The 18975-nt window shown below is 45.2% G+C and overlaps 1 protein-coding gene across 3 annotated transcripts in view; it reads right to left on the bottom strand.

Annotated features, from left to right (window-relative positions):
* IP6K2 (inositol hexakisphosphate kinase 2) overlaps positions 1 to 9090 on the bottom strand; it is a 28564-nt gene extending 19474 nt beyond the window's left edge. The window contains exons 1-2 of one of the 3 annotated variants that reach the window (XM_023726685.1): positions 9036 to 9090; positions 1730 to 2057 (exon numbers count right to left, since the gene is read on the bottom strand). The gene's annotated coding sequence lies outside the window, so the exon portion shown is untranslated. Of the gene's footprint in view, positions 1 to 1729; positions 4795 to 9035 lie in introns of those variants that run through there. The other 2 variants (XM_004368503.2, XM_023726683.1) reach the window with 2 other exon arrangements.
* Positions 9091 to 18975: the final 9885 nt, after the last annotated feature.

Consider the following 18975-nt stretch of genomic DNA (forward strand, 5'->3'; position numbering starts at 1 on the left):
TCATTTTCGCCATCAACAGCATTTTTTTCTAGTTTTAGTAAAGATGAAAGAATAAGAAAAACCACAAGTTATAACTGCAACAATTTCATGAAAGTCATACAATAAAGCAGATCCTTCTAACTGCTGAAGGATGAATACAACAGCAGATTCTGTTCCAAAAATCTGGACAAGCTGTTCTATAAGGGAAATAGGAGCCTCTCAGCTGCTTCTCCTCTCCAGAACCACCAGAATGGCACCAAACACCCCAGGACCCTGCATCCTGGGCTTACAGTCCTCCCTGGCCTCCCAATCTAGGCACAGCATCTCGACCAACCCATAAGGTCCTTGAGCATGAGCCCCTGGGAGGAGGCTGTAGTGTTCCATGAAGCCCAGCACAGGCTCTACACAGGGCAGGGGCAGCCCAAAGGACCTGAAAATAGAACCTGTGTTCTCATATTCAGAAATGCACACTGAGCAACAAAAACCCAAACTCTCAGCAGTGAGTCTGCAACCAGCCCGACTGTTCTTCCTCCAGATGCACTTGGCTTGGAGAACAGACACTGTTTGTGGAAGGACACCTTTCACTGCCTTCCATGTAAAGCCTCTATTTATAATAGCAGAAAAATTGAAAACGTTAAATAAAATCAACTAACTTAGGAAGAAGGTAATCTTAGTAATGTGCAAATAGGTGGTTTAACAGCTGTTGTTGTATGTTTTTCCTGTCAGGTTGCAAAAGCTCATAAAAATACACATTCTTCGGTCAATCATCCATCCATCCCTCTCTCCTCTTTCATCACTGGTAACTCAGGGCAGTCTCTCAAGGAAACAGCATGATTCTGTTCAGGACCAGAGCCAATCAGCACTGGGTCTGCACACCATCACAGGGCGCCCCATAAAAGAAGCTGAACTGTGAACTCCACAGAGGAACTGTGAAACCAGGGCACTTTTACATGGCTTTTCTCATCATGGTGTTGTAACTCTTACCAAATGACTCGGTGGGACTATGCAAATAAGATGCTTGTGGCCCACCAAGGGGATTGGACCACTTGCTAATAATGCAAATAAGGTTCATGGCACCCTTGTGGGTGTGGGGCCATGCAAATAATGTGTATGGAACCCTAATGAGGGGACTGGTCAGTTTTGCCATCCCAGTAAGCTTAAAATGAGCCACCCCAGAGGCAGAAAGGGAGGACCTGACTAGCACCAAGAAAGAAGAGCAGGGAGTGGAATGCACCCTTTGGACCCAGGATCCCTGTGCTGAGAACGTCCTAGACCCAGGAGACGGCAAGAGATGGCAAGAGGCAGAGAAACAGCCGCAACAGAGACAGTAGAACCAGGAGCCCACTGTGAGATGGTTGCGGTAGAGCTAGAGAGCTGAGTGCCTTTGGGTGGAGGCTTACTAGTGGAGTGGGGTACCTCTGGGCACTTAACACTTGCTTGAGCAGGGCAGAGGCTGGGCCACGCTGCCCCAAGAGGCACGAGGGCCAAGAGGCCGAGGGCCAGGGAGAGGCCCACCTGTGGGCATGGCCAAGAAGCTGTCTTGACTGAGGAACTGTATCCTGAGTCATGTCTGATCCTGAATTGTTACCTGCTACTTCCCTAATAAACCCCATAATCGTGAGTACTGTCTGTGAGTTCTGTGTGGCTACTGCAATGAATTATCAAACCCAGCAGAGAAGTAGCGAGTGCCATAGGAGGGACAGTTTGGTGTCAGAATTGGTAAAAAGTTTGGAGAGGAGGCATATCTGACCTATGCTTCATAGGAATCATCTTTGGGCTGATGTTGATCTTGATTCTCTCTCCTCCCCATCCTGAAGTTAGAGGCGGTCAGATGCCAACGCGTTGCCATTTTTTACAGCACTCCATAAAAGAAGCTGAATTGTGAAGCCCGTAGAGGTTTAACATTACTCCCTGCATGTGAGACGTTGAGAAGGAGCCATGGCACAGTCCAGAGACACCAAGTTTAAAGCACATCTGAACGAATGGGCATCAGAATGAAAGCTGGCAGGTTTAGGGTCAGGTAAGTTCTAAGACAAATGTTGCTGCAGCCTCCACAGTAACACTGAATCTGTGGGGACCTGGAATATCAAGCACAGATTGGGATAGATGAGAATCTGGATGCAAAGGAGGATTACAGTGAAAATGTATATCCAATGTTTGTTTTATACTTGTAAGACAAAATAACCTACTTCTCTTATAGAACAAGCATCGAAAGAAGATACAAGATTCCCCAAATGAGCTGAGAAGAGTTCCCACAGCCTACGGGCACGTCATTTCTGAGTATGCAGCTATGGTTGGGGAAACCTGTTGGCCCTGGAGCAGCCCAAACTAAAAGGGAACACAAGACTCAAGGAAAGGAGCTGTAGTGGGTGAGCTCCTCTAACAGGCTGGGTTAAGGTACAGCGATGTGGCCTGGGGGGACTAGGGACACAGCACTCTGGGGCCAGCCCTGGCACCAGGTGAGCACATTCTCACAAAGTGCAGAAACACCAACACTAGAGACAGGTGTTCTGCTGCCTGGTCTCTAACACATCTTAGTCCATTAGAAGGAAAGTTACTGTTCCTTAGGCTTAAGCTGGACACCCCATTTCTAAAACATGTATGAGCGCCTCAAGTAAGAGAAATGGTCACATAGATAAAACAACACTAAATGATCTCCATTTTGATCAATTATGCGTGTCAGCTAAGTATATTGACAAGAAGAGTTATGAAAAATCCACAATGCAAAGAAAACTTTGTGAGTTCTCCAAGACAGAAAGCAGGTAGAAGCCTGGGCTGATTGCAGCTGCCCATAGGGGCTTGAGACAGCAGGTACTGGGGCTCCCTCCCCAAGTCATGAGGGTTTCAAGAAAATCCAAAGCCTTTTCTCTCAATCCAGAGTGGGATGGACACTTCCGATCACCTCAGAGTGGCCAGGAGTGAGGAGAACACTAGGGGGAAGGGTCTAGCATAGTGAGGAGTCCCTGAACTGCTGCTGTTAACATTTTTTATTTGGGGGTGTGTGTGCTATAGGTCCTGAACACATCACTAATATTTAAAATCAAAGCATAACTTTTCTGTTGTGGCCACGTGCTTGTTCTCCCTACCTGTTCTGACCTGGAGACCACATTTAGAAGCTACCGTCCTCTCTACCATTTCAGCCTGAACTAAGCAGCATTTTGGCAGCATAAAACAAAAATTCTTTCTTGTTTCCAGAAGTTAACTTTTGGCCACCATGTACTGACAGTGTTGGTGCAGTCAATGGGAGATGTGATACCCACCTGTCTTCTGTAGTGTTAATTCTTACCTGTAAGACTGAATTAGTGTAACTTCAATTAGAAGAGAACCCTATTACTAAAAATTTACATTAAAAAATACATATACAACCTTGAAAAAGACTGGAGAAAATATCAAAACAGAAACCTGAATCCAAGGTGCACCTGAGCAGGATATGGGCCATGGCCAGGGCCAATAACCTCTTGCTAAATAAGCTGAACTAATTCTTCCCCCTCACCAACCACCCATGAGGAAAACAGCAATCTGCTGCAACCTCCCTGGCCACAGTGCTACTGCCTGCAGGGCACACCCCCACACTGACAGCAGGGTGAGTTGGCAGCACTGGCCTGCTTCCTCCCTCCATTCTTGGGGCTGGGCGATGGTGGGACTGGTTCCACGTGTCTTGGTCCCTGGGCTCTGATTTAATGTCTCTAAAACCGTGCACTGGTGTCCTTTTAAAACATGTCAGCATGAGGAGAGTTTCAGGAAGACTGATGGACCAGTGTGTGTGTGTTTGGGCTAATATAGGGATAGGGAGACCCCACAGGCAGAGAGAAGTCAGAAGGATGCTGCTGCGGGAATCTGGGCACAAGGCAACAGCAAAACTGTGATGATGCGGCGCATACGTTTAGAAAAGTCAGCCTCACTGATAATGCTAAACATATTTTGTTAAACCTTAAAACCTCTAGGATTTGTGGATACATGGCTGTTTGCTGTATTATTCTTCATACTTAAAAAAATTCTGTTCTGGTAAAATATATGTTTTTGCATTTTAACCATTTTTAAATGTACAATTCAGTGACATTAATTGCATTCACCATGTTATGCAGCCATCACCGCTACCTATGTCCAAAAGTTTTTCTTCACCTCAAACAGAAACTCAGTACCCCTGAGGCAGTCCATTCCCTATTCCCCCTCCTCCTAGCCTCTGGTAACCACTAACCTACTTCTATCTCTATGCATCTGCCTATCCCAGGTATGTCATATAAGTGGAATCATACAATATTTGTCCTTTTGTGTCTGACTTATTTCACTTACAATAATGTTTTCAAGGCTCATCTATGTCCTTGAGAACTTTATACAACTTACAAATGTTATAATTTACGTGCAATAGTAAAAATTACAAGGCTACAAAAACTAAAGAACAGTACCGAAAAACACTGCCTGGCCCCAGAGGCTGCACGGCCCCAGGGGACAGAGTCGCCAATGACTTCACAATCAGACCAGACCTAAGGCACAGGGGTGGCCTTCCCACCTTGGCCACAGTCCTCTCCTCCAAAACAATGTGAATTATGAATATGAATCCCAACAGAACAGAAATAATGGCTCCTGTCGAAGGTCAACAGGACCACAAGGACCTTCTGCAGGCCACAAGGCTGCCACAAAGAGAAAAGCAATGGGAGGGATTTTTGCTAAATTCACCCCTCAGAACAGATGGAGCAGCTCAATGTGGGTCCTTAAAAAATCTCTCATGTTATAGGGCACTCTTTTTTTCTTTTTTTAATATTTTATCGTGTTTTTTTGGTAAAAGTTTATACAGGGAATTAGGTTCTCATTTAATTATTTCTATACATATTGTTCAGTGACACTGGTTATATTCTTCACAGTACATCAGCATTCTCGTTATTTCCATTTTGGTTGTTGTGTTTCCATTAATCTAGCTTCCCTGTCCCCACTAGCCTTCTTGTCTTTGGTCTAGGGTAAATATTAACCATTTGGTTTCATCTAGGTGGTTATTTTGGAGCACAGTACTCATGGGTGATGTTATTTATTTTATGGGCCGATCTGTCATTTTGTTGAAAGGTGACCTCTGGGAGTGGTCTGAGTTCCAAATTTAAAGAGTATCCCAGGGCCATAGTCTTGGGGGTTCATCTAGTCTCTACTGGTCCAGTAAGTCTGGCCTTTTTTTTTTTTAGGAATTTCAGCCTTTCTCCCATTCTATCTGGGACCATCTATTGAGTCCCCGGTTGGAATATGGGGCACTCTTAATGACTTCATTCTAAACAACAGAGTAGACTTTGGGCCTGAGACTGTCTCAGTCAGGGCTCGTTTAGGATCCTCACAATGATCACCTGATGGATTCTGCGAAGACAAGGAAATTTAACACAGATCCTGAAATTATCCCTGGGAATATGACTCAGGAACATATCCAACATAGGGATAAATTCTGGATTTTGATATAAGCAAGTCCCTTAAAGATGACTTTAAAAAATAATACTGTAGAGCAGAAATTAATAAAATAGAGAATAGGAAAAAAAAAATCAACAAAAACAAAAATTGGTTCTCTGGAAAAAAAGTCAACAAAATCGACAAACCTTTAACTAGACTGACCAAGAAGAAGACAGAAGACTCAGATTATTGAAATCAGGAATGAAAGAGCAGACATTTCTACCAACCTTACAGAAACAAAAAGAATTTTAAGAGAACACTATGAACAAATATATGCCAACATAGTAGATAATTTAGATGAAATGGAAAAATTCTTAGGAAGACACAAAGTACCAAAAATGATTCAAGAGGAAATAGAAAATGTGAAAAAATCTATAACAAGTAAAGAGATAGAATTAGTGGATTCATTTCACAGGACTGCCATAACATGTACCACAAACTGGGTGGTTTACAACAACAGAAACTTATTGTCTCACAGTTCTGGAACAGAAGACGGCAAACAAAAATGGCAACTACAGTAAGTATTATAGCATATACAACCCTGTAAAAACAATAACTTACAAGCAGATACCTATGCTGAAGAGGGGAAGGAGGGCATATAGGAGTATACGCACGTACATATATAGCTTAGGCTGTGGATATTTGTACGTACAGCATATATATAATAAAGCACAAAGGAGGTGGTTATAAGAAGCTTCCTAGACACCTCCAAACACCTTGAGGGACCAAGTAACTGGGGCTGAGGGCTAGGGACCATGGTCTCGGGTACCATCTAGGTCAACTGGCATTAACATAGTCATAAAGAAAATGTTCTACAACCTACGCTGGTGAGTAGCATCTGGGGTCTTAAAGCTTGTGAGCGGCCATCTAAGATACATCTACTGGTCCCATCCCATCTGGAGCAAAAGAGAATGAAGAAAACCAAAGACACAAAGGAAAATATTAGTCCAAAGGACTAACGGACCACATGAACCACAGTCTCCACCAGCCTGAGCCCAGAAGAACTAGATGGTGTCCACCTACCACCATTGACCACTCTGACAGGAACCACAACAGAGGGTACTCGACAGAGTGGGAGAAAAATGTACAGCAAAACTCAAATTCACAAAAAAGACCAGACTTACTGGTCTGACAGAGACGGAAGGAATCCCGAGATTATGGCCCCGCGGACACCCTTCTAACTCAGAACTGAAGCCACTCAATTCAGCCAAAGATTAGACAGGCCTATAAAACAAAGAATAACACATGTGAGGAACGTGCTTCTTAGATCAACCAAGTATACAAGACCAAATGGGCAACACCTGCCCAAAAGCAAAGACGAGAAGTCAGGAAGGGACATGAAAACTCGACGAATGGACACGGGATACCCAGGGTGGAAAGGGGAGAGTGCTGACACGTTACAGGGATTGCAACCAATATTACAAAAGAATTTGTGTATAAATTTGTGAATGAGAAACTAATTTGCTCTGTAAACTTTTAACTAAAGCACAATATTAAAAAAAAAAGTATTATCATTGTTTTTTGGCAGGATAATTGTATTGTATAGATATTGTAGCTAGCTCCTTGGCTCCTAGAGACACACACTGAAGTATTTATTGATAAAAATGACACTTCTGGGACATGCTTCAAAAACTAATCCAGCTTTTATCTTTTTTTAAAATAGTACAGATGAAGCAAGTCTGGCCGGGAGTTGGTAACTGCTGAAGCTGCTGATGGGCGACAATCCCAAACCAACTGTGCGTCATGTTTGGAGACTGTCTTCCTTCAAACTCTAAATTTCAATTTTTTGGGAAAAGTATCTTCCTTTGCCACCAGAATATACTGCAAAACACTACTACTACTTGTTACTTTTATTACACAGTATGCAAACAGGCAAAAATATAATTTATTTATAAAAAGCATGTAAATAAAGCATTTATTTATGTGCTTTAAAATGTAATCACATAAGAGTCATCATCTGCTTTTTACTACACAAATATGTGTTCAAATTGTTTCTTAAGGTAAGATAACTTCAAGGGAAAAATTCTTCCCTAGTGCATCCTCTTCATGAGCCAAACAATGGAAAATTTTCACCTCAGCAAGCTGGCCTCAGGGAGGCTCAGGCTCATCCTGGTTGCCTGGATACCAGTGACATCTCCAGTGCTTACGGAAGGCTCCAGCACTCCTCTGCAGGGAGACTGGCTGAGGTTGATCACTCAGCGGTTGCTTCTTCCTCACATATTCCACTGCTCAGACACAGAGCTGGTATATAGTGTACCTGTTTGTCACCTATTAAGTCCTGAAGCACAAAAGAAGTCTATTACATCTGCTAAGTTGGTTTCTACAACTATATCAATTCTTATCCACTTGATTTCTAATAATTTCTACTCTAAAGTCACAAAGCAGGTAAACCAATTGGAATGACAGTTCAACTGACTTTTTCTCCAAAGAAAAAAGTTACTAAGTGATCAACTGGCCTACTACGTCAAATATGATAAAGTATTCATTTTGCCCGGTTTCTAAATCAGACTGTGGCTAAAGTTAAAAAACAACACCCAAAAGTTCCCTTTAAATACTTAACACCAGGTTATAGGATACAATTATACAAACCCCACAGCGACAAATAAACCATAAATAAGCATTTCGGTTCACTTAAAATGTTATGCTGTCACATGCTAAAAATGCAAATGCAGCAAATACTTTAAATACAAGAAATCATCAGAATTAGTGTAATGGTGGTCCTTTATAAAAAATATAAAGCTGGTGATTGGCAACACTTTTGTTACCATTTTTCAAAAGTTTCAGTACTTTTTCTTAAAACTTTATTCTTTCAGATAATTTTATTCTTGTTCTATGTTCAGTTTGGTACCAAAATGTTTCATTCAAGGCAGTGACCAGTTGTACTTCCCCTGGTATTTTAGAGCACTAGATTTTACTGGTTTCTACATTTTGACAACATTACGACTCATTTTTCTGCTGGTGCAGCTTTCTTAGAATACGAGACGTGATAAAATCCTAAAATAAAATAAAAGATTCGATGTAAAAGACAAAAGAAGTCTGTAATCAAATGTGAAAGAAATGAAAGCTCTATCCATGGTGAAAATATCACCATAAAGAAGGCGTCCTCTGATCCATTTTAAAACATTCTTTCTACAAGGTTAGTTGTGCGGATTCCCCACCAAAACACCAGCTGACGAGTCCAACTGGCATTTAATACCCAAAATGGCTGCACACCTGCGGGCCTCAGGTAACAGTACCTGAGGGGATGGGCTCAACCCTCCACCCAAAGACCCTGAGAGAACCCCCCTCAATGATACACGAGATCCTGCTCCCCAAAAACTCGGGGAGACCATCTCAATGACTAGAAAGATCCTGTCCCCCCAAAACCCACCAGATAACCTCAATGACCACAGAAGATTCTGTCCCTCAAAACTAGGACAGATCCCTCCTCCCCAATAACCTGGATAAATACCGCCTCTCCCAAATGACCCAGGGAAATCCGGCCCCACAAAGACCCGGAGAGACACCCTCCCAATGATTCGGGGAGACCCCCGAGGTCCAGAGACTCCACCCCCAAACGGCCTGGGAAAACTCTCTCCCGCTCAAAGCCCCCGGGGCGGCAGGGCCAACGGGCCCAGCTACGCGGGCGTTACCTGCGGCCCCGGACCGGTTCCGCGGCGCTTCCGTCCTATTGTTTCGTTCCCATCAAGATGGCGGCTGCCGTGCCGAGACCCGCCCCCCTCGCCTCACTCCCGGTGCCCCTCGCTATTGGCTCGCACTGAGAGCCTCGCTCGCGGACTGGGCGGCCCGAAAGGCGCAGTTGCTAGGGGGCAGAGAGTCCCAGCAGCAACTTCCGGAAGGGGCGTGGCTATAGGGGGCGAGGTCAGATGGCAGGGCGGAGCCTCCTCCACACTCTTTAGTGCCCGGGGTACAGGGGGATGGTGGCCAGGTTGTCAGATGAATAGATGGGTGGACAGACCGGCTGCGGACCGATGAGTGGACTGCGGGATGCCTCGGGGACAGATGGACCAACCAGCCGTCCGGGTTTGCCTGAGACTGAGAGGTTTCTCAGGATGCGGAACTTTCAGTGCTAATATTGAGACAATTCCAAGCAAACTAGGACAGTTGGTCACCCTAACAGATGGATTGACAGAGTACTGGATGTAGATGGACAGAAGAAGAAGGCTGTAGTCGGTGGACAGAGGAGTGACTGTACACGGGTAGACAAAGGAATAGTTATACAGCCGGGTGGACAGATGACGGGATGTAGAAGGGTGGACAGAGGAGTGGCTGTAGACTCCTCTGTGGATGGGTGGATAACCCAGTGTCTGAGTAGGATCTCAGCAAGCTCCACACCACGCGTCTTGTATAAGGCTTATTTGACCTAGGTCCTCTGCTGGCCAAAGGGACTCCCACCTGAGCAATTGTCAGTGTGGCTGGGAGAAGGAAGAGAGGAGGCAAGTGCCACTGAGTAGAGAGAACCTTCTACCTGATCTTCACTCTCTTCAAAGGAGGCCAATGTCAAAACCCTGTGTGCGGAGGGTTTTGCAGAGGTGTGAATTCATGGCATGTACTCATGCATTGAAACAAATATTTATTGGGCATCTACACTCTGCTCGTAAGGACCTCTGGTGGTGCAATGGTTAAGAGCTCGGCTGCTAACGGAAAGGTTGGCAGTTCTGTCCCACACACCCGCCCATTGTATGAGAGCTTTGTGAGGTGGGAATCTGTGTATTTTATTCATGGATATATCTTCAGCACCTAAAACACCAATTAAGCTCCAGAAATACCTATTCACTAACTGAATAAACAGAATACCAGATAGTAAATTTTACTGAAGATAATTCAAAAGTGGTTGCAGCAGTACATCAACAGGGAACTACCAGAAATTCAAGCCGGATTCGGAAGAGGACATGGAACGAGGGATATCACTGCTGATGTCAGATGGATCTTGGCTGAAAGCAGAGAATACCAGAAAGATGTTTACCTGTGTTTTATAGACTATGCAAAGGCATTCAACTGTGGATCATAACAAATTATGGATAACATTGCAAAGAATGGGAATTCCAGAACACTTAATTGTGTTCATGTGGAACCTGTACATAGACTAAGAGGCAGTTGTTCGAACAGAACAAGGGGATACTGCGTGTTTTAAAATCAGGAAATGTGTGCGTCAGAGTTGTATCCTTTCACCATACTTATTCAATCTGTATATTGAGCAAGTAATCGGAGAAACTGGACTATATGAAGAAGAACAGGGCATCAGGATTGGAGGAAGACTCATTAACAACCTGCATTATGCAGATGAGACACCCTTGCTTGCTGAAAGTGAAGAGGACGTAAAGCACTTACTGATGAAGACCAAAGACCACAACCTTCAGTATGGATTCCACCTCAGCATAAAGAAGACAAAAATCCTCAAACTAGACCAGTAAGCAACATCATGATAAAGGGAGAAAAGATTGAAGTTGACAAGGATTTCATTTTACTTGGATTCACAAACAATGCCCATAGAAGCAGCAGCTGGGAAATCAAATGACATATTGCACTGGGCAAATCTGCTGCAAAAATCCTTTTTAAAGTATTAAAAAGCAAAGATGTCACTTTGAGGACTAAGGTGCGCCTGACCCAAGCCCTGGTATTTTCAATTGCTTCCTATGCATGTGAAAGCTGGACAGTGAATAAGGAAGACTGAGGAAGAATTGATGCCTTTCAGTTATGGTATTGGTGAAGAATAGTGAATATACCTTGAACTGCCAGAAGAATGAACAGGTCTGTCTTGGAAGAAGTATAGCCAGAATGTTCCTTGGAATCTAGGATGGCAAGACTTTATCTCATGTACTTTGAACATGTTATCAGGAGGGACCAGTCCCTAAAGAGGGATACTGTGCTTGGTAAAGTAGAGGTTCATCGAAAGACCCTCAATGAGATGGATTGACGCAGTGGCTGCAACGATGGACTCAAACATAGTAATGATTTTGAAGATGGCACAGGACCAGGCAGTGTTTCGTTCTGTTGTACATAGGATTGCTATGAGTCGGAACCAACTCAATGGACCTAACAACAACAATAACAGATAGTGTTAAGTGGTAAGTGCTGTGGAGAAAAATAAAATGGGTCAGTGGCAGGTTGCGGAGGGGTGAGAGCGCCCTGGGCCAAGTCCAGGGTGATTGCCTGGAAGCCTGGCCCAGTTCCCACTCCTGCTGCCTGTCCCTGGGGCTTCATGATCTGCAGTGGCTGTTGTAGTCGCAAAATAAAGGCCCAACAGGCACCAACCATTCAGGCCCTCTCAGACGAGCCACTGCTCCACCTTCCTCTCCCTACCTTTTATGGATTGAATTATGCCCCCCCAAAATATGCATTGGAATCCCCATACTTGCAGGTGTAATCTAATGAATGTATTATAATGTAATTATTTTCCATAATGTAATCGAATGTAATGTAATCAAGCAATCAGTTGAGGTCATACCAGTGTAGGGTGGATCCTAAATGGAATCACTTCTAAATTATATGAAGAACAACCTAGGCACAGATAGGAGAAGACAGCTGCCATGTGAGGATCGCCTACAAGCCAAAGAATCAAGGATTGCCTGGGACTACCTACGAGGAAGGGATAGACATGGCCAAGACCCTGATTTGGACTTTTAGACTCCAGAACTGTGAGAAAATAAATTTCTGTTCTTTAAAGCCACCCACTTGTGATATATGAGTTACAGGAGCGCTAGGAAACTAAGACACCATCCAATCTTTCATTCCAGTGCTCCTATGTGTCAGGTGGGAGGCTGGATGTGAAACCTAGAAAATCTTATATGCTAAGAGATAACAAATGGAACCCCAAAAACCAAACCCATTGCCATTGAGTCAATTCCAACTCATAGCGACCCTATAGGTGAGGTAGGACTTCCCCATGGGGTTTCTAAGGCTGTAATCTTTACAGAAGCTGACTACCACATCTTTCTTCCTTGGAGCGGCTGTTGGGTTCAAATTGCTGACCTTTCAGTTAACAGCCAAGGGCTTAACCATTGTGCCACCAGGGCTCACTAACGAATGACAAGATATACCAAATTCATGATGTAGTGTATAGTCCAGCTCTCACATCTCAGCTGAGTCTCTCTCTGGGAATGGTCCTTGGCAGAACCCAAGGGTGACCACCCCACTTACCCTGAAGGCAACCTCATATCCTACAGAGGTAACCACTATTTTGACTTCTGTTACCATAGATAAATTTCACCCATTTAAAAACTTCTGGACAGCCTAGTGGAGCTGTTGAGTAGGCAGTGGGATACGCAGCTCAGAAGACTGTCCCAGCTGGAGGTATAAATACAGAGTGAGCAGCAGCATGGAGATGACACCAAGAGCCACATTGTTCCAGACCAAAATCTCCCAGGAAGAGAGAAAAGAGAGCCCAGGGTAGAGTCCTGAGCCACTCCAACATTTAACTGGAGCCCCAGTTAAAGCTGGCAACAGAGGTGAGAATGAGCATGTTAGGATCCAGGTGGAAGAAAACCAGGAAAGCTGGATGTCTCTTGAGAGCAAGTCTCTGAAGCAGGAGGGAGGAGGAGTCAACCATGGTGAATCCTGTGGGTGTGGGCTATGGCTAGAATGGAAAGTGAGAAGGGGGAGAGCAACCACAGGCAATTCTCCAGCCTTTTGCCATGAAGGGAGCAGAATAATGGGGCAGGAGCTGGAGGAGGGTGTGAGGGCAGAGAAAGAGCCCAGAGTTTCTGACTTGTTGCTTCTGTTTTCCCCCTAATCACAAAGTGAGGTTATTGTTGAAGGGGGCAGGGCACAAGAGATTAGAGGACATAGCCAAGCCAAGGGCCAGGCAGGAAGCACAGTGAAAGACCTGGCTGAAGGATGGTGGGGAGATCCTAAGTAGAGACCTCGCCTCTGTGATGCTAGTCCACAAGAGGTCGTCCAAAGGTGGAGGTGGGGAGAGTCTGGCCAAATGGTCTAGGGGAGCCTTGGCACTGGAAATTGTAGCTGGGGAGTCCAGGGGCCTGTGGGGGTGGAGCAGCTGCAACTTCCCTGTCGCGCACTCTGTCCTCCCACACACGGCCCTGGCCAAAGATTGAGAACAGCAGCAGCCCTCTTCTCCTGGGGTCCAGGATGGGGCGGGGAGAGTTGTTCTGCCAACAGACATCAGTCTGAATCCCCTTCCCCTTCTTTTCCTTAAACCGGGATGACGGCCCACCTGGGTGATCTCACTTACCACCACCTCTCCCTCCAGGCCTGGAATCCACCCAGGGCCTCCAGCGTCCCAGGGTTGAATGTGCAACACCGAGGACGTGCTGTTCTCACTCAGAGGGGGTGAAGCTTGCTCAGTGTCCCTGCCCCTGGATCCCAGACGACACCTGCCAGCACCCACAGCCCCAGGACGTGGGCCACGCGAGGAGGGGCTAACTGCAAATTATTCCTCAGATTTTTCTTTCAGCACAAAAGGCAGGGAAATTATCAAGAAAAGGGCCCAGCAGGGACAGGGCGGAGGCAGTTCCCAGCATGTCCTGGATGCTCACACCCTGTCCCCAGCACGCCCAAGCTGCATAGAGCCCTGGGGCAGGCAGAGAAATTCCCTTGGTGCTGGAAGCCCGCCTGGTCTCCGTAGGCCCCACCCCGCCACTCTTAGTGTGCCCTCGCCTGCAAGATGTCAACCTGGCCCTCGAACCAGTTCTCAGTTGCTAGGTTAGCCCTCCCTGGTTATGGAGTGTGAAACTAACCCTTCTGAGTTATAAACCCTAGCTTTATCCAACTATCAGATACGAGGATTGCCCTCCCTGGGTTTCAGGCGTAAAGCCAACTGTCAGGGAATGGGGTTCTGCTTTTTCGCGCGCCAGAGATCTGTGGCTTGAAGTGAGCCCAAGGGCAGAGGCCACCCCATCGGCTGGACCTTACGCTCTCGTCTAACCAGCCCCTGCTGTAGTTGGCCTCTGTCTAGCCCAGGCAATTGAGGGACCAGGGCTGGAATCTCTCTGGGCTACTGCCGGGCCAGTGAGCAAAGCGAGGAGCAACGCGGGTGGGCGCTCTTCCACAAGTCAGCCAGGATCCTCCTTCACAGAGGGATAAGCCGGTGCGCAGGAAGAGGGCTCCAACCCATCCTCGTCTGGTTGGCTTCAGCCAAACGCTGTAAACCCGATGGACCCATCTCGAGTTCCGAGAGGTGGGGCTGTAGGAGCGGCGCGGGGGTGCCCCGAGCTCTGAGTGTGGGAGTCACTTGCTGTCTCCCACCGAGCCACGCCCTAGCCCGGAGAGAGCGCCGGCTCCCAGCTTTAACGGCCGCAGGTCCCAAGAGTACAGTTCCTCCTCTTCGGGGTACCGCCCGCCCCCTGCCGCCTGAGGTGGTAAACTGCAGGGCCGCGGCTTAGGCGCGGTCCCGAGGTGCTCCTGGGCTTGATGCACACCCCGGCCATGCAGTGATGCCTCTTCCCGGCCCGTCCAGCAGGCTCAGCATCAGAGCCCCAGCTGCTCCAGCTGACTGGGGATTTGCCCACAGCAGGCACGGGAGTGTGGAAGTGTACTTCAGGTGTCACCTCATGCCCAAGTCAGCAGTTTTAGAATGAAAGTGTCCAGCTTTAAACATGCTTGGGCATTAAGCTGGAAAGTGCTTGTGTACTTATTTAGTGGTTCTGGACTTCAGCTCTTCCTCCTTTTTACATTTACTAGGCAAAAAACAACCGCATACCCTTGCTACCTGGTTCTGGGGGTTGGAGGACCTGGCCAGCAAGGGGACTGTTGAATCCTTGCTTCCAGCAGAGAAAACTACAGAGGAGAGTCTGGCTGGTCCATAGGAGCAGGAGTTTTACCCCTTGGTTCCGTTCACTTCTTCAGAGGGATGAAAGGGTGGGCCCAGGGCCAAGAAGGACACAGGGATTTGGCTGGTACCATTTGTTTCCACTGCCTTCCCCAAGAGTTGAATGGAGAACGCCCATTCTTCCACCTATCAGATGGACTGACTGGTGAAGAGTAGGTCGCGCTGGCTTTCCTAGTGTCTGGGGTAGTTCCCAGTCATGCTCCAATCTGGCCAGCCTCCTGCCCTGTGGTCTCCATACAGGCTGCACACTGACTTTGTATACTCAAAGACAAGCCAGATAACTTGTTTTATAGAATAAAAAGAAGTGCCTGTGGGTTCAAGGATTCTGGTTGGGAAGAAGCGAGAGGGGAAGGGGTAGAAATGTTACATAAAAGAGACACCTTCAGAAAAAACTGATTCTTAGCACCCATCATCACAGGAAACGACCCAGGTCAGAAAAGGCATCTCTGGCCGAACTTCATTATGATGTTTAGAACGATTATCATGAAGATAATTTCTGAGGAGTCCCTACCTAGGGGGGTGCCCTCCTTCAAATCATAAATTGAGCCTTTCTCCTTCCACAGCTCCTCCAGGATGCTTTTACAACCAGAATCTCGTGATGGGAGTAGTGAGGGACATCACATCATTGTGTATCCAAACCTCTCATTTTACAAAAAGGCAATGGCATCCCAGAGATGGAGACAGAAGAGCAGCATGATCAAGGACAACAACAGCACTGAGAGCACAATTATCCTTGAAAGGGGAGTCCAGGGCTGCTGTCTACTGAGTCTAGAAATGTAAACTCCGTCAGCACTGGAGGAAATGCCCAGGAATCCCCTGGCCTACCTCAGCACCATTACTGTTGCTAGATCCTGGGGTTTAAACGACATCGTCAGGAACATCTACAGCTGGTCATCAGGGTTTGTTCAATGAACAAATAAGCTGAGTCAGACCTAATTTCTGACATTCTAATTTGGAACTTGGATAATACTTCTATTCATTTCCTAGTGCTGACGTAACAAGGTACCACAAACTGGGTGGCTTAAAACAGTGTAAATTTATTCTCTCATGCTTCTGCAGGCTAGAAGTTTGTATTAATGATACTGGCAGGGCCAATCTCTTTCAGAAGGCTCTAGAGGAAGGACTTTCCTAGTTTCTTTCAGCTTCTGGTAGCTCCAATCTCTACCTCCTTCTTCACATGACTCTCCTCCCTCTGTTTCTCTATCCCTGTCTCTTCTCTTCTCATGAGGATACTAGTCAGATTAGATTAAGGTTCACCTTACTCCAGTATGACCTCATGTTAACTAATTACATCTGCAAAGATGCTCTTTCCAAATAAGGTAATTCACAGGTACCAGCAGTTAGGACTTGAATATATCTTTTTGGGGGACACAAATCAATCCACAAAAATAGCCATCTGAGATTCATAACTGATTACTCAGTATGTTCCTGGACAACGTTCTGAATTTTATCTGCATATCCAAAAGTAATCAGTTAATAGTATGTATCATTGGCCATTAATCTGTTATAGGGCACTTACTGAGGATGGATAAAAGAAGGCAAAACTCATACTTAGCACAATGCCCTGTGAAATGACCCTAATTTTTTTTTTTTTAATAAGAGTGACAATCTTACTCTTTGGGCTAAACTGTTACTTAGTTTATTTTTAAAATATTGTGTTTTCGGTGACAGTTTACACAGCAAATTAGATTCCCCTTTAACAATTTTTACACAAATCATTCAGTGACATTGGTTACATTTTTTGCAATGTAATCATTTTCATTAATTCCGTTCTGGTTGTTCTGTTTCCAGTAATCCGGTTTCCCTGACCCCTTACTTTCTCATCTTTGCTTTAGGGTAATTGTTGCCATTTGGTCTCACACAGGTGATTTTTTAAAGGAGCACAGTACTCACTGGCTATATTCTTTATTCTATGAGCTACTCTGTTATTTAGCTAAAAGGTAACCTCAGAGGATAGTTTCAATTCAAGGTTTAAAGAATATCTCAGGACAATAGTCTCCGGGAGTCCTCCAGTCTCAAGTGGTCCAATAAGTTTGGACTTTTTAAGAATTTGAGTTCTGTTCCACATTTTTCTCCAATTCTATCAGGAACCATCTACTGTGGCCCTGATCAGAACGGTTGATAGTGGTGGCCAGCCACCATCTAGTTCTTCTGGTCTTAGGGTAGATGAGGCTGTGGTTCATGTAGACCACTAGTCCTGCAGACTAGTTTCTTCTCTGAGTCTTTGGTTTCCTTCTTTTTCTTCTGCTCTGAACGAGTAGAGACCAACAGTTGTATCTTAGATGGCCACTCACAAGTTTTTAAGACCCCAGACACTATTCACCAAACTAGGATATAGAATATAAACTTTTGAACTATGTTATGCCAACTGACTGAGTTGTCCCAGAAGACTATGGTCCTAAGCCTTCAAATCCAGAAAACCAAACTCACGAGGTATTTGGTTATATCTAAGAAGTATCTGTAACTGTTTCCCCTATGAGCTTTATTATATATATGACTATATATATACATGCACACACATACCTGTATATACATATACATACAGATGTCTCTGTGTATACATATGTCCATATATATATACATACACACACACCTATACACATACATGCATATATACCTACATATGTAACCACACACATTTTCTTTTGGTTGTTGCAAAATTATATATGTCTTATTCTTTACCAAAAATGACCTTTTATCTTGTGTATTTTTTTTTTTTTTAAATTGTGCATTAGATGAGAGTTTACAGAGCAAATTAGATTCCCATTTGATAATCTGTACATAAACTATTTCACGGCTTGGGTTCAGTCCCCACAATGTGTTACCACTTTCCCCATTTGTGCGCTGGGTTCCCCGTTTCCTTTCATCTTGATTTTCTACACTTCCTGCCTTCTCATCTTTGCGTTTGGGCCAATATTGCCCTTTTGATTTTGTATAATTGATTGTTCTAAGTAGCACATTCCTCTCAGGTGTTACTGTTTATTTTATGGGCTTGTCTATTGTTCAGCTGAAAGGTGGTCTCTGTGAATGGCTTCAGTTCCAGGTCAGAAAGGTATCTAAGGGCCATAGTCTCAGGAGTTCCTCCAGTCTCTGTCAGACCAGTAAGTCTGATCTTTTTCGTGAATTTGATTTTTTGTTCTACACTATTGTCCTGGTCTGTCCGGGACCCTCTGTTGTGATCCCAGTCAGAGTGATTGGTAGTGGTAGCTGGGCACCATCTAGTTCTTCTGATCTTGGGGTCATGTAGGCTGTAGTTCATGTGGTCCACTGAACTAACTGGACTAATTGCTCCCTTGAGTCTTTGGTTTTCTTCACTCTCCTTTGCTGCTCACAAGTTTTGTTTTGCTTTTTTATTGTTGTAGTTTAGATGAAGTTTACATTTCAAGTTAATCTCCCATACAAAAATTTATACATACATTGTTATGTGACCCTAATTGCTCTCCCCATACTGTGACAGCACACTCCCCCTTTCCACCCCTGGTTCCTCACATCCCTTCAACCAGTACCTAACCCTCCCTGCCTTCCCATCTCACCTCCGGACAGGAGCTGCCCGTTTAGTCTCTTATAGCTACTTGAGCTAAGAGGCACACCCCTCATGAGTATCCCTTTATGTCCCACAGTCCAGTCCAATCCCTGTCTGAAGAGTTGGCCTCAGAAATTGTTTTAGCTCTGGGCTGATAATCTGGAGGCCATGTTTGCCGGGGTTCCTCCAGTCTCAGTCAGACCATTGTCTGGTCTTCTTACTAGAATTTGAGTTCTGCACCCCACCTTTCTCCTGCTCCATC

The sequence above is a fragment of the Trichechus manatus genome, unplaced genomic scaffold, assembly GCF_000243295.1.
Source record: "Trichechus manatus latirostris isolate Lorelei unplaced genomic scaffold, TriManLat1.0 scaffold00001, whole genome shotgun sequence".
Lineage (NCBI taxonomy): Eukaryota > Metazoa > Chordata > Mammalia > Sirenia > Trichechidae > Trichechus > Trichechus manatus.